Genomic DNA, 19,583 nt, shown 5'->3' on the forward strand with positions numbered 1-19,583 from the left:
ATCCAATTCCAGAGTCAAAGACCTCCACTTGGCCTTCAATCTTCATTATTCCCCACTTTTCATATTTAGTTGAAATTCAGCTCCAAACAGCAAATGCAGAATTCAGAGCAAATGGCACTCTTCTTATCCCTCCACCAAAGCTAAGAATGGATATCCTTGAAGGTATGGCTGAAGAGATCTTCAAATACACAGCATATCCCAGTGACTCCCAAATTGACGAGGGCGCTGAAGTTCTGGTGCATACTCATTCATGCTTGATGCAAAGAGGAACTTGTGCTGGCTATGAGGTATGGAAACAATATCTAAAGACAAAAGTTGCCAATTTTCGCACAAAACTTTGCAAGATTGGACTCCCAGAGGTCAGTGTGAACTCCCTCAAGAACAAGCACAGAGGTCAAGACAAGGCAGCTGCAAACATCAAAAAAAACAAGGAAAGCAGAGGTAAACTTCCTGCCATCCCTCCCTGGGGGTGAAACAAGAAGATGAACAGGTAGCTCTCTTGACAGAGGTGAAAAAGAGAAACAGTGAAGCTGTGGTCAGGGAGAAAATGCAGAGGACCTTTTCCTACAGACGTCAGGAGGTTGTCCATAACGAACCTGCGATCTCTGAATTTGTAAACAGGTGGCCTGCCTTGTTTACAGTGAGTGAAGTGATTATTGATATTGATGTTTTGCATGCTGTTTTATGTACAAATATTTTTTTTCCCTGGTTAAAAGTTTGTTTTATTCAGTCTTAACATTTTTGTACTCTAAATTCCTTGTGAACTGTTATTTTCTGTGGTATTATGTGGATAGTATTTCAAATTATGAAACTCACTACAAAATGTTACATCCAGACAACACCTAATTCATGAATATATATATATATTTTATTAAATGCTGGCTGTAATTCAACTGCCCAAGTTTCAAGGGCTTATAAAAGATATTGCCCCAATAGCAATTCTCCTGTTACGGTCAAAAGTCTGTTTGTTCTTCTCTTCAGCTCAGAAAATGTTTTCTTCTTAAAGCATGGAAATTTAGATCACTGTTGTTTAGATATCTCATGCATTTTCTTTGACCTTTTCTCTTACAGATAAATGCTGAATTCATGCATATAACAAATTTGCCACTTCATGCCAAGTTCTTCGGACAACTTGACCAATACACAGCTAACTTGATCAAGATCTTCAGCAGCAGAGTCGTGGCTGCTGGAAAGAAGATCCGATTGCTCATGGCTCCGATAGCTAAGGCAAGTGCATTAAACTGTTGCATTATTTAACTAAGTAAATTCTTTCTTTCAGTCTAACACTTGGTTGAGAAGAGTTCTCATATTCTTAAAACTGGAATTTTTTAAATGGAATTTCACAAAGTTTTATACAAGTAGTAGTGGTAGTAGTTTGGTTCATGTAGTCCAAACCAAGGAAAAAATGACATCTTGTTGCATTTTAGTTCTGGTGTGGTTCATGTTGACACTGACATTTTAAAATGAACCAAGAGAGGTAAGCATTAAGTTGTACAGACTGAAAGGTAACTCTACGATTGTACAGCTTTGGCAATTACCATCCTGCATCACCAGAGCCCATGTAGGAAAATGAAATTGCTGTGACTGACAGAAGTTTATGAAGTACTTAAATCCTTCTAATGTTTTTATGTTCCTTGTGTGACAAAGAGTTCACAAAGAAACTGATTATAAACATAAGTATTTGACAGCAAATTGACTCATGTTATAAATAATGACCAACAGGTAGAGATAGGATGAAAAGGATGTGGCTTACACAGTAATGATTTGGTGCTAAATCACTGTGGAATCACATATTTGATGAACTTTATAAACTGACAGAGTACCTGGAGTAGGGTATAAGCACAAAAGGTGGTGGTTTTGATCCATTGTTCAGGAAAAATATCCGCACTGACACGCTTTTGTGTTATAATGGTTACCAAATGATTTGCATAAATATACAGGTCTTATTCATGGTTGCTTTAAGATGTCTTCCTGAACAGATTTCAAGATCAGCAGAGGGATTTATTTGTAGTTAAGCACCTAAAATTATTCTAACATCTAAAACAATTGTAAAATCACATGCTATCTGCTATCATAAAATCCTGTGGTTAATTGGTTTCACACTTCAAATGAGCCACAACAGAAGTGGGCCAAGATCACACTTGAGACTATCTCAGTCTTGCTGTTTGGTCTACACCAGGGATTGATTGAGAGCATTTCTAAGGATGATTGTAGACCTAGCCTGTTTGGTTCAGTTAAATTGGGCCATGGTCCATTTACCCAGCTAGTTTGGTAGATGTGGACTGCAGTGAAATATGTCATTTGAACTTTGATGTGGACCAAAAACTGGACTGAACTGCTTGAAAAGGTATGAGTCGGTCTGGTTCCAAATAGACTCTGATGTGATTCATTTGTGGTGTGAAAGCAAATCAACCAGCCATGGGATTTTATGATGGTAGGTATGTGATTTTAGCTAATTTAAAAAAAAAAAAAAAAAAAAAAAACAGAACCTCTGAGAAAATTAATCAGCTAATCATAAAATCTGTCCAGCAACAGATTATTTATTTGATCTTAATAAGCCATGTCTCTAACTTTATAAGCCATATCTATATTTATGTAAATAATTGGGTAAAAGTATAGATGTCACCACGGGTATTTTTAAAGATTAATATGCCAGAAAGCTGGTCAATCTACTGTGCTTGTATCCTACTCCATGTACTTTGTCACTTCATTAAGTCCACTGAAAAGTGTGTCACACACAAAAATTGGGTGAAAAGGAATATTTTTCCAGTGTTCTCTTTCTTGATTTGCTACTTTTTTTTAATCAGTTATTTCTTAGTTCTATGTGATACAAAGAACACAAGCATACACATGAGAAGCATTTTAGTGCTGCATAAACTTTTTCTGATTTCCCATACATTGGTCATGATTGTACAGCATGACTGTAGCCAAAACTGTCCAATTATTATGATACCTGACAGTCTATGTGAACATGAACCATAATAGAATTACAATGCAACTGTATATATTTTCTTTCGGGCCATAATTTCTGATCAAATCTGATAGCTCAAATACAAATAAACCTTGTGTATGCAATAATAAGCTGCCCCCTATTTTTTAGTAGTCATTGTATTAAGAATAAGACAGTGTCCTGGAAAACGTCTTAAATTTGAGATTGGAGAATTGTTTTTAACATGCCTTCTTTTTTAGAGGGACAACATTGAAGTAAAGAGAGACTGTGTCACAAGAGGTCTGTGTGTCTACCTCAACGAGGACAGCAACACACTTGTCAAGGAGTACCAGGTTAGTAATAGCATTTTACTATAAGCTTTCATTATTTAACTTGCATTTTTTTGGCATCTTCCATTGACACTTCCATTTGAACTTATTGTTTCTTACGATCTCATGTTTCAGGGACGGAGCATTAAGAGGAAATTGTTCTTGGACCCGTTTTTACCTTGAGATCTTTTTCTTTCCATCTTTGTTACACCCTTCACTTAACAATTTTGAACTGGTAGATGAATCACTGTTATTTGTTCGGCAGTAACAGAAAGAAGCAAGAGGGCTTCTGTGAAACTCTCATTGAATTACCCCTTTAAATGTTACCAAGTAACAGTTGAGATTCCTCAACTTAAGTCAGTTTGGAAACTGAAGGATGTTTACAATGGACAAATGTTAATGTCATTAGGCGTTATCTGATGACATCCATGGAATTCAACTGTATGTTAATCCAGCATAAGAAGATGCCTTCATGTAATGTCCATTTTCATTGTGATCCTGATGGTTTTACATTACACATGCTCAACATTGATGTTTACAGAGTTCATTAGATGTTTACTTATGTGGATTTATTCTCTTCTTATTGGTCCACCTTCCTGTTGTTAGTTTCTTAACAGATGTCTGTCTTACAGATGTTGACATTATAGAACCTGTTGACTGACATAATGTTCAATTATGTCAGTTATTACAAATATCTAGCCTACAGGAGTTTTGTGAGCTGGTGCTGGGGCTTCTTTGGGCAGAAGATTTGTGTAGTCATCTCATCGTGCGTAGTGCTTCAGATACGTTGGGAGTTTGCTGACGCCCGGGAAGATACGCCCGGATTGAATCTTGACACGTAGCTGGCAATGGCCTCCTCCTTGTCTGGATGCTCATATTGTGAAGACACGTCCGGCAGGATTTTTATCATCAAAATCTCAGCTCTGTTCAATGACGAGTCAACAAAGACCTTCTCTATGATCATGTCCATCAAATCATCATTATACCCTGTGCAATACACAGACACACAGACACAGACACACACACACACACACACAAAAGTGAATCATTTTCTAGATTATTCAACAACTGTTAATATAGTGAGATTTTGCACTTTGAATTTTGTAGTTTCTAGTTTCTAGTTTCTATTTTGTAGTTCATCTGTGCATGTATCGCTTGACCAACTGGGTCGCTGGGTTTGCATATGGAGACCCTGCTGATTGCTAACTAGAAGCTAGCGGTTAGCGTTAGCTTGTGCTATGTAGCAAAACACTACTTGATTCGTGTAAAATTGCAAATATCTATTTGTATCTGTATCTGGTGGTTGGAGAGACACCGGGGAGAGGAGGAGGGTGTGGTGGCTGGTGGGTGGGAGTATGCAAATATGTGACCTTGTTACATAATTGTCCTCGCTGAATTTGATCGGCTCGCTTGGAGGCAGGCAAGGTGCTTTCAGAAATCTGCATCTCACTCAAAAAAGCACGGACGGTCTTATTTCACACTTTGTATGCGTGTTGTAGCACCAGAGACACAAAATAACACCCGAAATCCCAGATAAAAGTGGATTTTTTATAATATGGGACCTTTAAGCCTGACTACAGTTTGTAAAGGTTAATTGTGATTTCATTTTCATTATGATATGATATGTTTGGAAAAGATTGATTAATAAAGTTTTGGGAAGATATACACTTTATCTGAAAAGAATAAATCATATTGTCACAATCATTTCATGAAAAGAGGAAAAAAATATTTTATCCCAACTTTAGGAGCAACAGTGTACATACATGAAAAATTAATATTAAAACAACGACTACAATAGCACAACAAGATAGGAGAATTAAATGTGGACTCCTTAACATCAGATCTCTGTCCTCTAAATCTGTTTTAGTAAATGACTTATTTTGTCTGACTGAAACCTGACTATGTCCTGATGAGTATGTTAGCCTAAATGAAGCTACTCCTCCAAGCCATGTTAATACTCACATTCCTCGAGGCAGTGGCCGAGGAGGTGGAGTTGCAGCCATTTTTGACTCAAGTCTTTTAATCAACCCTAAACCTAAACTCAACTATAACTCATTTGAAAGCCTTGTTCTCAGTCTTTCTCATGAAAAATGAAAACAGTGCAGCCAGTTTTATTTGTTATAGTATACCACTCTCCTGGTCCTTACTCGGGTTTAGTTCTTAAAACAAATAAAGTAATGCGTGGTCAGGATTTTTTGGAGGTGCGTGTCAGGCTACGGTGTAGGGTCTGCGTAGGGGTCTGTGTCGACGGCGTAGGTACGGCGTCGACGCGACGCGACGCAGAAGCGTAAACCAGGCTTCACACCTCTCCAGGTGAGGAATCAGCTCAGGAGGTTAAAGACCTGGGGCCTCATTTATAAAACTTGCTTACACACAAAACGGGGCTTGAAAGTTGCGTATGCAACTACCTACGCAAAGGTTGTGATTTCTAAAAATAAACTTTGCCTGAGAATGTGCGCAGCGGTACACCAACTTTGATGCTTGCTTATGAACATTTTGGAGACAGGGGGAACTGGCGGTGCAGATGGTGAGGTGGTGAATTGAAGCTAGATTGATCTCATACATTTAATGTGATCACATATCAGACTTATAGATCCGCGTAATCATAAACACCCAAGTCTGCAGTGTTATAGATGTGTTCCTTTAGTGAGCCATTAGGCCTACTACTGTATGTACAATGTTCATATATCATACTTCCATCTTCAAATGATACAGAGCGGTGGATGGCACTGATGGATTACTGTTAATTGTGACAAGGTGTGTAACAATCATTCAATTTGCTGAGTGAGCATATAAATAGTGCGGTGACACTCGTGCGTAATGCTGCACAATGGATGCGCTGGCACTGCTGGAAGATCACGCAAATGGTAGGATCAGGATGGAGAGAAATTTTAGGGACCACGGAGATTTCCTGGCCCATGATGATGACTGGCTAATAAGCCGATTTAGATTCCCTAGAGCGGTGCTCTTGAATCTATGTGCTGAACTGGGCCCAGTGTTAGATAGACCCACCCGCCGGAACCGCGCCATCCCGGTGCATATCCAGGTGCTGACCACTCTGGGGTTTCTGGCGACTGGCTCCTTTCAGCGGGAATTAGCCGACAGGTAAGTGTTTGATATGATTAATATTATATAATGTTACATTGTCTGTCTAAAGCCCCTTTTGGGTATGATATAATTCAGTTAAATTATGTCCTTAGGTCTGGGATATCGCAGCCATCCCTCAGCGCCATAATGTCGGCTGTTCTGGATGGCATTATAAAAATGACCAGTCAATACATCAGGTTTCCTTACACTGTGGGTGAACAGGCCAACATTAAAAGGCAATTTGCAGCAATGTCCGGTTTCCCAAATGTAATCGGCGCAATTGACTGCACTCACATTGCTATAAGGGCTCCGAGTGAAAATGAATTCACTTATGTGAACCGAAAAAATGTGCATTCACTCAATGTACAAATTATTTGTACCTCGGACATGATCTTGACCAATGTAGTGGCAAGGTGGCCTGGGTCAACACATGACTCATTCATCCTGACGCACAGTAGTGTAGGGAGCAGATTGCAGGCAGGCACTGCGCATGATTGCTGGCTCCTGGGTAAGTACATAAACACCATTGTATAGATTCTACCCATTAAAGCCTGATTTATAATTACTCTTCTGTTATACCTTGCAGGTGACAGTGGCTACCCCCTAAAGCGCTGGCTCCTCACCCCCCTCATCAACCCGCAGAGCGCAGAGGAGGTGCGCTTCAATGTGGCACACTCTCGCGCGCGCTCCGTCGTGGAGAGAGCCATCGGCCTCCTCAAAGGTCGGTGGAGGTGTTTGGATGCCTCGGGGGGCAGACTGCTTTATCACCCTACAAAGGTGTGTAAAATAATAATGGCTTGTGGAGTTTTGCACAATGTGGCACTGGGGAATGCTGTTCCCCTCCCGCATGGCCTCCCTCCCCCACACCACGAGGACCCCGATCCACAACCACCTCCCCGACATGAGGAATTTCAGCAGGGAGCAAGGCTCCGTGAAGGTGTCATGCGGCGTTTTAAATAAGACGGCAAGTATGTTTCATTTTTTAACATTATCTTTAATGGAGCTGGCAATGTCAGACATGACCTCACACATGTTGCCCATCACTGTGCGTATTTGCTGGAGTTCGTCACGGACTTCATTAATGGCACTGATGGTGTCCCTTTGTGTTTGAAGGACAGCGCCTGTCAGGACCCGGCCACTTCTAGGTGCGCCATGCGGTCGGGACGCACTGGTGCTGGGGACAGCCAGGGCTTCAGCCACGGTGCCAGGACACGCCGTGCCCGGAACCTCCTCGTTACCCACCGCTTCCAACTCCACAGTGACTGGAGACACAAAGAAGTCAACTACCTTTTCACAAGTCTGTTAAAATATTTAATAAACAGATAAAACTGTACTTTACCGATCTCCTCTGTGGTCTCTGCCAAATCGGTGCCTCCTTCCTTCTCTGAAACTATGCCATACACGCTGGCCATACCAAGGATCGAGGCTATCTTGGTGTCCAGCGGTGTGGGCTCAGGTGCGCTCTCGCCCCCACCAGTGGCAGATGCGCTTCGACGGTGCCATGCCACTTTCTTCTTGGCCTCCACCTTCAGATCCGACCACTTCTTTTTTATTTCTGCCACAGATTGCTCTGTGGCACTGGAACTGTTCACTGCGGTGACGACGTGCTGCCACTCATTTCTTTTTATTTTATTCGTGACGCCACTACTGTGACTACCAAACAAAATATGCTTTCTGGCCTCCACCTCACCCACAAGCACCTCGATTTCAGTCTCCGTAAAATTTCTTTTTCTTTTCTCTGCCATGATCGTACGTAAAATGCCATTGATCAGCAGGCTTATTTATATGCAAAGCAATTCATGAGGTACTTTGCATTGACCATTCATGGTAAAATGTGGATGTGTCAGGGGCGGGATGTGAGGTGAATCCACCTGCGCAATCTTCCAGGTGGAGTGTGATTTATAAAGGGAAAATTGCGTGCAGGTGTGAGTACGCACGGTTATATAATATTTTTTGGCATACGCCATTTTCAGCTTTTGGGCGTACGCACACTTTTAGTATGGATTCTACGCAATGTTTTATACATGAGGCCCCAGGAAGGCTGCAGGACCGGATGGCCTCAGTCCCAGGCTCCTCAGATCCTGCTCTGATCAGCTGAGCGGGATCATTGGACATCTGTTTAACCTGAGCCTGAGACTAGGAAGGGTGCCACGCCTCTGGAAGACATCCTGCGTGGTACCTGTGCCAAAGACCCCACATCCCAAGGACCCTAGCTGCTACAGGCCGGTGGCCCTAACATCACACCTCATGCAGGCCCTGGAGCGGCTGGTTCTTGCCCACCTGCGCCCCCTGGTGAGCTCGTCCATGGACCTGCTGCAGTTCACGTATCAGCCTGGCATCGGAGTGGATGATGCCCTCATCTTCCTCCTCCATAGAGCTCTATCTCACCTGGAATCACCTGGGAGCTCTGTTCGGGTCCTTTTCCTGGACCTTTGCAGTGCTTTTAACACCATCAGGCCAGCCATCCTGAGACACAAGCTGGAACTTTCGGGAGTGGACCAACACCTCACATGCTGGATAGTGGACTACCTTTCCAACCACCCACAGTCTGTGAGGACACGGGACTGTGTGTCAGGGACTGTCCTCTGCAGTGTGGGGGCCCCCCAGGGAACGGTGCTGGCACTGTTCCTCTTCACCCTCTACACAGCAGACTTTTCCCACCTGTCACCCACCTGCCACCTGCAGGTCCCACGCAGATTACTGTAGCAGAACTGGTCTGTAGCTGACCCTCTTCTAACCTCTTTGCATTGCTCAGGAGAAGTGTAGTGATAAAACAATCAGACTTTTAAGAGTTATTGACCATCTGGAAGGTTCACAGAAAGGTGTGAACCCAGGCAGAGACAGGATGTCTGGTTGAGAGACCTCTTATCACACTCTTTCAGGGCAACAAGAGTCACTGACAACACTTTTACTTCTAATTTACATCTGGTCAAGACGTTCTCATGGAGGTGCTAACTCTTTCTTGATAGCCCATGGGAGTTGAGGACAATAAAACTGCCTGGATGGACGAATGCCATGTCTCAAAGGAATCTTCAAACCAGATAATGCTGATGGGTTGTAAATTGAACATTCCTGAAGCAAACTGTTCTGTATGTCTGTGTGTCTTTTGCTTAACCTACCAAATTAACCAAATCTGAATGTTTGATTTAATTGTAGATGTAATTACATTGCTAAGCTCGTGATCAGTACAACAACAATGCTTTCCTGGTTTTTCTAACTTACAGAATGACGAAACTGTGAATTAAACTATTTCAAAGGTTTTCTCTGAGTTTCTACCATGTAACCATACCGCCATCTAGAGGTTCATAGCAATTAGGTTGAATGTGCTTAGCGGATACATTTATTAATAAGTAACCGTAATAGCGATAATCATTTTGGCAAATATAGTCTGCCCTTCTTTATTCCTTCATCATATTAAAGTAGTTATACTCTTAGTCATCATGTTTATTAGGATTAGTGTTAGAAAATGTAACCATGTTCATTGTTTAATGTTGTCGTTATTCATAAGAATTGTCTAACGCATGTAGCGAACGTGCATGTTGTTGTTGAAGTGCCATTGAAAATTGATCATTTAAAATATATTCGATTGACCATAGTGAGAAGCAGATGAGTCCCTCGTATGAATCATTAATTAATTCTCGCTCTGTGGGATGAAATCATGTTGCGCGTCTGCGAACCATCCTACATGCGTGACGTCCTATCGATTAGACACGCCCTGGAGCGATGATAAAGTTAGCCGCGCACCACGGACGCCAGTCTTGCTTGGTTTTTGTTTCTTCTTTCTTCTAGTCTCGTCTTCAATTTTTCTTTAATCTAATTTTTGTGTTAAGTTCTTTGTCTTTAGTTTTCAAGTATTTTTCCGCTCCGTCGTTTTCTCAGTCTTTTTGCTGCTGCTCACAACTACACAGAGCGGCCTGATTTAATTCTGCAGAAAACACACTTTTCTAATCTTCGTGAAACTTTCATTTTTGCTCGCCACGCCAAGCCGCATAATTTCTATTTTTGTTGTTAAAGTCTAGTCACGTAATAATAACTTTGAAGACATTTTCGACCGGCCATCGAAGAGTTTCTCAATCTTATTATTAGTAATCAAAAGCCTTGCCAAACGGCCAACAACTAACTGACTGCACCGAAGACCTGTAGCCTGCTGCTGACCCGCTGGTCCGGGTTAAAGAACCATCAGAAGCCGTTCCTCGTCTGTAACCGACACCGAAGACCCTCAGCTCCCGAGACATCTCTGTCCAGCACCAGCTCTCATCAGCGGTTCGCTTGATTCGTCCTGCAGACTGCTGTACGGGCCAGAGTGACAGACAACGGCGCGGAGCCTCTTCGTGTTAGTTCGGAGCAGACCTCTACAGGAACATCGCTGACAAAGTAGGCATACCTAAGCGGTTTTGAATAAGAGTTGGTCTGTGAGGTTGAGATATTGTTAATTTGTCTAAATTCCCTAGATCGTTCATTCAACAAATTAACTTCATATTCGCGTCCCCATTTCCCTTTTAAAACCTACTTCTCACTATCGCCAAACTCATTTTACCATTCTCTTGCCATAAGTTCCTCTGTGCAGTGTTTGTGTTAATCTATATCATCCATATAATCTATCGTATTATTCATGATTCATATTCATCTCATTATTGTGTTTAATAAATAATCTTTTGCATACAAGTCATTGTCCGACGGTGTCCTTTTGAGCTGGATATAAGCAATCCCTGTACTGAGAGTTCACGCCTTAGATTATCAGACTGATCTACTGTTGATTCATTCGTTCACTACATCAGCTTTAACAGATATAATATACAAAATCCTTCGTAGCTGACGAAGGTTGGTGCCCCTAGTAATATTAACGAATGTAACATTAATTTAGAGGTAATTCCCCTACATTACTTTTACACGTCCCGCAAACTGTGATGTTGTCACGAATTGTTATTGACAGTATCGCTAACAATTCGCGACAATGTCACAATTTGCGGGACGTGTGAAAAGTAATGGAAATGCGTGACTGTCCCGCACAAAGCGGGACATCTGGTCACCCTAATCATCAAACATTTTTTTGACACCTCAGTCAGATGCTACGAGATACACAGAGAGAAATGTCAAAGTTTCAGAGACGGAGAGAGTTTGATGTAGCTGGTTGTGTTCTGATTTAGAATCCTTGTCTTTAAACCTGTTTTTCTCAAAATTCTGCTCCAAAAAAATCCTACTGATCAGCTGACTTGGCGTGATCATAACACTTGATACAAACCAGATATAAAAATAATGAAAACAGATTTGAAAAGAGCTTGAAATAAGCTTCTAGGTGATATTAAAATCTCGGCATCACATAGACCCTCCAGCAGTCTCCAACCTAGAACCCATCCAGGAACAGCCAGCAGTAGTTTCCAGCCTGGATTCCAGCCATCCGTAGCCAACACCAGTCCCCAACCCAGAACCAAGCCTGCAATACTCAGCAGAGTCCAGCCAGCCGCTGCCAGCAACAGAAAGGAAGATGGAAGGGAGGAAACCTCAGATCCTGTGGCCAAAATCCAGCCAGAAGAGAGAGTGGTAGACCATCGATTCAGACCTTGTCCTCCTACTAGAAGAACAGAGGGGTGCTTTTGAGAGAAAACTGGAGAACATGGGATCCATCATCTACAGCTATGGTGCTGATAGATTTGGGACAAAGGGAAAAACGCAGAGGCAGCAGAAAGACCATCTAAATCAGTCGAGGTCCAGGAGGCAGCGGGAAATCGACAGGATGGTGAAAGAAAGAAGACAATTGAGAAAGAAGTGGAGGATGATGATCTGTAGGCTGAAATAAAGCAGCGACTGACAAAGCTGCGAAGATCAGAGCACCTCAGACAACAACGCAAGAGGAAAGAGCGGACAAGGACCCTCTTCTACAGCAATCCCTACAGCTTTGTTAAAGGCCCCTTTGACCGAGAAAAGAGTGGGAGCCTCAAAGTACCCATAAAAGACCTGGAAGAGCATCTGAGGAAGACCTACTCTGATGATCGGAGGAATGAGCCAGTCACCATCCCGAACAACATGCCACCAATTCATGCACCTGAACACCACATGGACATAAGGCCTCCCACATGGTGTGAAGTGGAGAAGACAGTGAAGCAGGCGAGATCAGCATCAGCACCTGGGCCCAACGGTATAGGCTCTATAAGAACACCTCTGGAGTCCTTAAATATCTCTGTAAGCTGATGAAGGTGGCTTGGCAGAAGGGAGTGATACCGAAAGCATCGAGAAGAGCAGGAGGCATCCTGATCCCCAAAGAAAAGGGCTTATCATCCATCAGCCAGTTTCACCAGATCAGCCTGCTGAATGTAGAAGGAAAGATCTTCTTCGGTGTCCTGGTCAAAGGCTCTCTACATTCTTGCAAAGAAACAACTGTGTTGATAGATCAGTGCAGCAGGCCGGGATCCAGGGCTTCTCAGGATGTCTGGAGCACGCTAATATCATCTGGCACCAGATACAAACTGCCAAAAAGGAACGGAGAGACCTACACATGGTTTTCTTAGACCTTGCCAACGCCTTCGGTTCAGTCCCTCACAAGATCTTGTGGACGGCCTTTCAACTACTTCTGTGTACCATACCACATCACAGATTTGGTCAAGACTTACTTTCAGGATCTCCAGTTGTGTGTAACATCTGAGAATGGCACCACTGCCTAGCAGCATCTGGAGACTGGCATCATGGCAGGCTGCACAGTTTCCTCTCTGGCATTCGTCGTGGCAATGGAACTGATCATACGGGCATCTTGTTGGGTAGTGGGAGACGAAAAGACCAACAGCGGCCTGCATCTTCCGCCAATTAGAGCCTACATGGACAACATGACCATCATCACAACAACAAAATCATGCACTAGACGCGTGCTTCAGAAACTCCAGGAAAACATCCAGTGAGAAGAATGGAGTTCAAGCCAGAGAATTCATGCAGCATCTCCGTTGTCAAAGGCCAACTAACAGGCGAGCAGTTCTACATCAGTGATGAACCAATTCCAACAGTCCTAGAGAAGCCCATCAAGAGCCACGGATGGTGGTATAATGCAGACCTCAAAGACACCCAGCACTCCAGCAGGATACGGCTAATGGCATTAAGCAAATCAACAACACTGCACTCAGTGGAAACTGAAGCTCTGGTGTTACCAGTTTGGGCTGCTACCCAGACTCTTGTGGCCAATGACCATGTACGAGGTCTCGGTTAGCCATGCCAATCGTCTGGAAAGGCTGGTGAACTCTCACATGAGGAAGTGGCTCGGACTCCCCACACGGACTCCCCAAATGCCTCAGCAGCGTTGGACTCTACAGCAACAGAGCCCTGTCACTGCCAATTTCTAGACTGGTTGAAGATTTCAAGTGTGCCAAGGTGAGGCTGGACATGTCCCTCACTGACTCCCGGGACCCTGTGGTGACAGGCACCACTCCTACCCTAGCAACTGGGAATAAGTGGACCCCAGCCACAACTGTGCTACAGGCCAAATCTGCTCTCCATCGTGACGTAGTGGGCCACGTCCAACAAGGCAGAGGAGGCTTTGGCCTCGGAGCTGTAACACCTCTCTGGCAAAAGGCATCTACAACAGAATGTCGATCCATGGTGGTAGAGGAGGTGCGCCGACAGGAGGAAGCAGCCAGATGCTCCAAAGCCATAGCACAAGCCAAACAGGGCCCTGGATGAAGTGGGAGGGTGTTGAGAGGAGAAAACTCACATGGAGCGAACTCTGGGGCATGGAATCTAACAGGCTCAGCTTCATCATCTGAGCAACGTATGATGTGCTGCCCTCTCCCACAAATCTGCAGCTATGGCTTGAAAAGGACCCATCTTGGCCGCTGTGTACAACCCCTGCAACACTTAAGCACATCCTGTAGAGCCAGCCTCACTCAAGGCAGGTACACGTGGAGACACAACCAGGTCCTCAGGTGTCTAGCCGATAAACTCGAGTGCAAGGGGGTATCCATCAACGCCCAACCCTTCAACAACCAGGATGTGCACCGACACCCACCATCGTTTGTTCAGGAGGGCGACAAGCTGAGGGTTATCCCCTCAAACCCTGATCTGGCCTCACTGAATGAAGCCAGGGACTGGCAGATGCGAGTTGACCTAGATCAGAGGCTTATTTTCCCTCCGGAGATCGCAACAACCACCCTGGACCAGACCTCACCCTCTGGTCTAATTCCTGCCAGCTCGCCTACATCATAGAACTGATGGTTCCCTGGAAGGACACCATCAAAGAAGCATATGAGCATAAGAAGCTGCGCTGATCCAACCTATAGCAGCCGAGGCAGAGGACAGAGGCTGGAAGATAAGGGTGTGCCCAGTGGAGGTGGGGTGTAGGGGCTTTGTTGCCAGCACAACAGTGAAGCTCCTTAGGGAGGTCGGAGTCAGGGGACAGATTCACAGACAAGTTGTCAAAGAGCTGGCCAACACCGCCGAGAGGACAAGCCATTGGCTGTGGCTGAAGAGGAGCGACACCACCTGGGCTGCTAAGGCAAACAACTAACCGTGGGACACACACCCAGGCTTGATCAACCTGTGGTGGACCTGCCTCGGCAGAGGGTGTATTGTGATAAATGGCCGAAACAACCCGTGATGCTGAGTTACACAACTGACGATGTGTCCTACTGGTAAAGCCTTATAGCAGCCATCCGTCAAACACTAGGGATTGTAACATCTAGTCCTTTCAATGAACCATCCAAAAGGTAAAATTTCGACATGTGACTGGTTTTCCCAGATCCCATCTCATATACACGAAAGCCCTCCACAGTGCCAGGGCAGCCTATTACTCTGCACTAATAAAGGAAAATAAGAACAATCCCAAGTTTCTCTTCAGCACTGTAGCCAAGCTGACAGAGAGCTATAATTCTGTTGAACCATGTATTCCTTTAGCTCTGAACAATAATGACTTCACGAGCTTCTTAATGATAAAATTCTTACTATTAGAGACAGAATTTATTGGCTCCTGTCGTCAACAGGTACCGTTTTGTCTTCAAAAACAGAAACCGTAAAAACTGTTAATCTATGGCAGATTTAGATTGTTTTTCACCTGTCCACCTTCAACAACTAATTTCAATAATTTCATCATCAAAATCATCAACCTGTATTTTAGACCCGATCCCAACTAAGCTGCTTAAAGAAGTTTTACCTTTACCTTAGACACAATCAATCTGTCTATCAACAGGCTACGTACCACAGTCCTTTAAAGTAGCTGTAATGAAAGCTTCACTTAAAAAGTCTGCTCTTAATCCAGGGGTTTTAGCCAACTATAGACCGATATCCAACCTTCCCTTTTCTCAAAAATTCCTGAGAAAACAGTTGCTAATCAGCTGAAAAAAATAGTATATTTGAGGATTTCCAGTCAGGATTTAGAGTGCATCAAGTTACAAATGACCTTCTAATTGCATCTGATAAAGGATTTGTCTCTACTAGTCTTGTTGGATCTTAGTGCTGCATTTGACACCACTGACCATGGTATCCTATCCTACTTGTCAGATCGCTCTCAATTTGCACATGTTAATGAAGACTCCTCTGTGCTCGCTAAAGTGAACTATGGAGTTCTGCAGGGTTCTGTGCTTGGACCAATTCTATTTACCTTATATATGCTTCCTTTAGGCAAGATTATCAGGAAGCACTCAATAAATTTTTATTGCTATGCAGATGATACCCAGCTATATTTGTCAAAGAAGCCAGAAGAAACCAGTCAGTTAACTAGACCAGTGTTTTTCAACCTTTTTCGAGCCAAGGCACATTTCTTTCATTAAAAAAATCCCGCGGCACACCACCAGCTGAAAATGTGAAAAAAAAGCATATATTAACAACATAAGTGTTATATTGTTAATATAAGCTTTTTTTTAACATTGAAGAATGACATTATATTATAAAGTCTTGAATAGGAATCAAATAAACACAAAGAAAAAAGTATTTTATAATCTTTCATATTTATACTCACTCAGTGTGAAACCTGGGCCTGTTTGGATGAACACAGAGCTGATATCCTGGCAGGAATCGATGAAAGACACACACGAAGCTCTTCCTCCACAGCTCTCAGTCTTTCTCTGTTTTTAGTTTTTACAGCAGTCAGGCTTGAAAAGCTCACCTCACACAGATATGTTGTGGAAAATGGGAGCAATGTCAAAATAGCTTTGTTGGCCAGCATGGGGAACTCCTTGGCAGCTGCCAACCAAAAACTGTCCAGAGGTAGATCAGCAAAGCTTAGCTTGAGACCACGATCTTGTCTCAGTTCAGTTAGTTCCTCCTGCTCCTGTAAAGTCATGTCCTTTCCAACAGCTGATGCTGAGCTGAATGGGTCCCTAACCCAGTCAAGGCACTCCGTGGAGGCTGAAGAGAAATAAAATGACATCTTCTCCTCAAGAGTTTTCAAATGTTTAACTATTATCTCACACAGTGCAGCAGTATTAACATCTCGCCATTTATTGGTGAGTGGGAACATTTCAAGATTGCCACTTTCCACATGCTGCTGCCAGAGTTGCACCTTTGAACGGAATCCATTTATTCTATCTGTACTTGTAAGCAGGTTTTCATTTCGGCCTTGCATTCGTGTGTTCAGTTCATTCAGATGATGAAAAATATCTGCCAGGTATGCCAGCCTTGCACACCACTCATCACTTGCAAGCAGCTTTGCGTAATTGGACCCCTCATTTGTCAGAAACACTTTAAGTTCCTCTCGCAGCTCATACACACGGGCCAGCACCTTGCCGCACGACAACCATCGGACCTCCGTATGAAACAGCAAGGCTTTATGCTCCGCTCCTCACACAAAGCCTCACACAAAGCCGCAAATATGCGACTTTTCATAGGTCATGACTTCACAAAGTTTACCATGCACACAACATCATCCAACACAGGAACGAGGTCTGCTGGTAAAGTCTTGGCTACGAGGGCTTCGCGGTGTAAAAAACAGTGCGTAATGATCACATCTGGGGTTTTTTCCTTCACTCTGCTTACAAAGCCTTTGGTGCGCCTGACCATGGCTGCAGCTCCATCAGTGCAGACACTCGTGCAGTTTTCCCACTTAAGTCCTCCTTTTTCCAGATATTCTGATGTGACCCGAAAAATTTCCTCTCCTTTTGTTTTTCCTGGCAAAGCCTTGCAAAATAGAAAGTTTTCTCTGATTGTGTCTCCATCCACAAAACGCACATTGGCCAAGAGTTGAGCATATCCACTTATATCAGTAGACTCATCAAGTTGCAACGCAAAGTTATTACTGATACGGATCTTGTCCAAAACCACACTTTCAATGTCTGCAGACATCTCATCAATACGTCTGGAAATTGTGTTATCTGAGAGAGGGACTTTGGCTATTTCTTTAGCCGCTTCAGCTCCGAGCATCTCATTTACAATGGCTTTGCAGGCGGGAAGTATTAATTGCTCTGCCACAGTGTGGGACTTTTTTGATTTAGCCACAAGTTCAGCGATGTGGTAGCTAGCTTTAAGGGCTCTCTCGTTTACCTTTGCGGTTTTTCTCCTGAAAGTTGCCTGTTTCTCCATGTGTTCACGCAGGCAAACAAAATACTCCACATTTTTGTTTTGAAGGGAAGGGTGTTTCGTTTGGAGATGGCGTTTAAGCTTACTTGGGACCATAGCACTGTTGGAGAGCTTTTCACCACATACCAAGCACAACGGAGTCGGTGCCGTTGCATCTCCGGTAAAAGTAAATCCAAATGAAAGATAGCTTTCGTTGTATTGCCTCGCGCCAGAAACTTTGCTCGACATCACCGTCTTTGCTTTCTTTTGACCTCCACTCATGCTAGGGCCTTCATCTGGGTCCGGATTTTGTCCAGGGCCCAGTTCAGAGTCAGCATTTTTCCTCTTCAAAAACTTATCCATCACTTTCACCGTCGTCCTGCTATCCACAATGCCACCGTCAACAACACCTGTCGCTGCATCCATGCATCACTAATTTGCTTGTCTCCAAGCACAAGGCAATTAGCTACCTGCTGCTGCCACCTACTGGTATGGAAGAGTACTACATGATTACTCTGCCAGGCGCTAGACCACACAGGCACACAAATTGGATAATTTCCCACAGCACACCTGACAGTATCTCGGCAGTGGTTGAAAAACACTGAACTAGACTACAAGCATGTCTTTAGGACATAAATACCTGGATGACCTGCAATTTTCTGATGCTAAACTCAGACAAAACTGAGGTTATAGTACTAGGCCCTAAACGTCTTAGAAACTCACTTTCTGATGACATAGCAGTTATGGATGGCATTGCACTGGCCTCCAGCACCACTGTAAAGAATCTGGGAGTTATCTTTGATCAGGACATGTCCTTTCACTCCCATGCAAAACAAATTTCAAGGACTGCCTTTTTTCACCTACATACCATTGCAAAAATTAGCCATGTTTTGTCTCAAAATGATGCAGAAAAACTAGGCTGCCCAAATTCATTGCTGAATATTCTCCATTTGCTCCAGAACGCTGCAGCACGTGCTCATCATGTTTCTCCAATGTTAGCTGCTCTGCACTGGCTCCCTTTAAAGATTAGAATAGAATTTAAAATTCTCCTCCTTTCTTACAAAGCCACAAATGGCCAGGCACCTTCTTATCTGAAAGAGCTCATAGTACCGTTTTACCCCACTTGTACACTGCGTTCCCAGAATGCAGGCCTACTTATGGTTCCTTAAGTCTCCAAAAGCAGAACAGGATTCTTGTAAGGAGCACCTGAAAGAAAAAAAAAAACTATTTCCCCTCGGGGATCAATAAAAGGATTCTGATTCTGATTCTGATTCTCTCTCTCTCTCTTGCTCTCCCACCCAGAGCACGGTTCTGCCTGAGGTTTCTGTCTGTTAAAAGGAAGTTTTTTCCTTGCCACTGCCACTTAGTGCTTGCTCATGCGGGAATTGTTGGCTCTCTTTAGATAAAAGAGCTCAGGCTGTACCAGCTCTATGTGGAAAGCGTCCTGAGACAACTTTTGTTGTGATTTGACGCTATACAAATAAAATTGAATTGAATTGAATTGAAAAATGTCCATATGCGCAAATACGCACGCACGCACACACACACCCACACCCACACACTCATATTCACAAATCGAGTGAGGGGTATGACATGCAGCAAGGTCACTGGCTGTTATCGATCAGGCAATGCTGCAAGGGCCATACTGCCATGTAGCATGTAAACATTTAGCTACCAAGGAGAACTTTTTATTATTGCCATTTTATTTTTAACATCTATAACCAAAAATCTAATAGTTACTAGTATGGAAGCAGAGAAAGGCAAGAAGGGCT

General features: G+C 43.5%; 1 long non-coding RNA gene across 1 annotated transcript; it reads left to right on the forward strand.

Moving 5' to 3' along the window:
* The first annotated feature begins 484 nt into the window (after positions 1-484).
* LOC143335990 (uncharacterized) lies at positions 485-3,279 on the forward strand. The gene is made up of 3 exons (XR_013078485.1): positions 485-649; positions 1,072-1,227; positions 3,190-3,279. It is a non-coding gene; the product is annotated as an uncharacterized LOC143335990 (long non-coding RNA).
* Positions 3,280-19,583: the final 16,304 nt, after the last annotated feature.

Source organism: Chaetodon auriga, chromosome 18 (genome assembly GCF_051107435.1).
Source record: "Chaetodon auriga isolate fChaAug3 chromosome 18, fChaAug3.hap1, whole genome shotgun sequence".
Lineage (NCBI taxonomy): Eukaryota > Metazoa > Chordata > Actinopteri > Chaetodontiformes > Chaetodontidae > Chaetodon > Chaetodon auriga.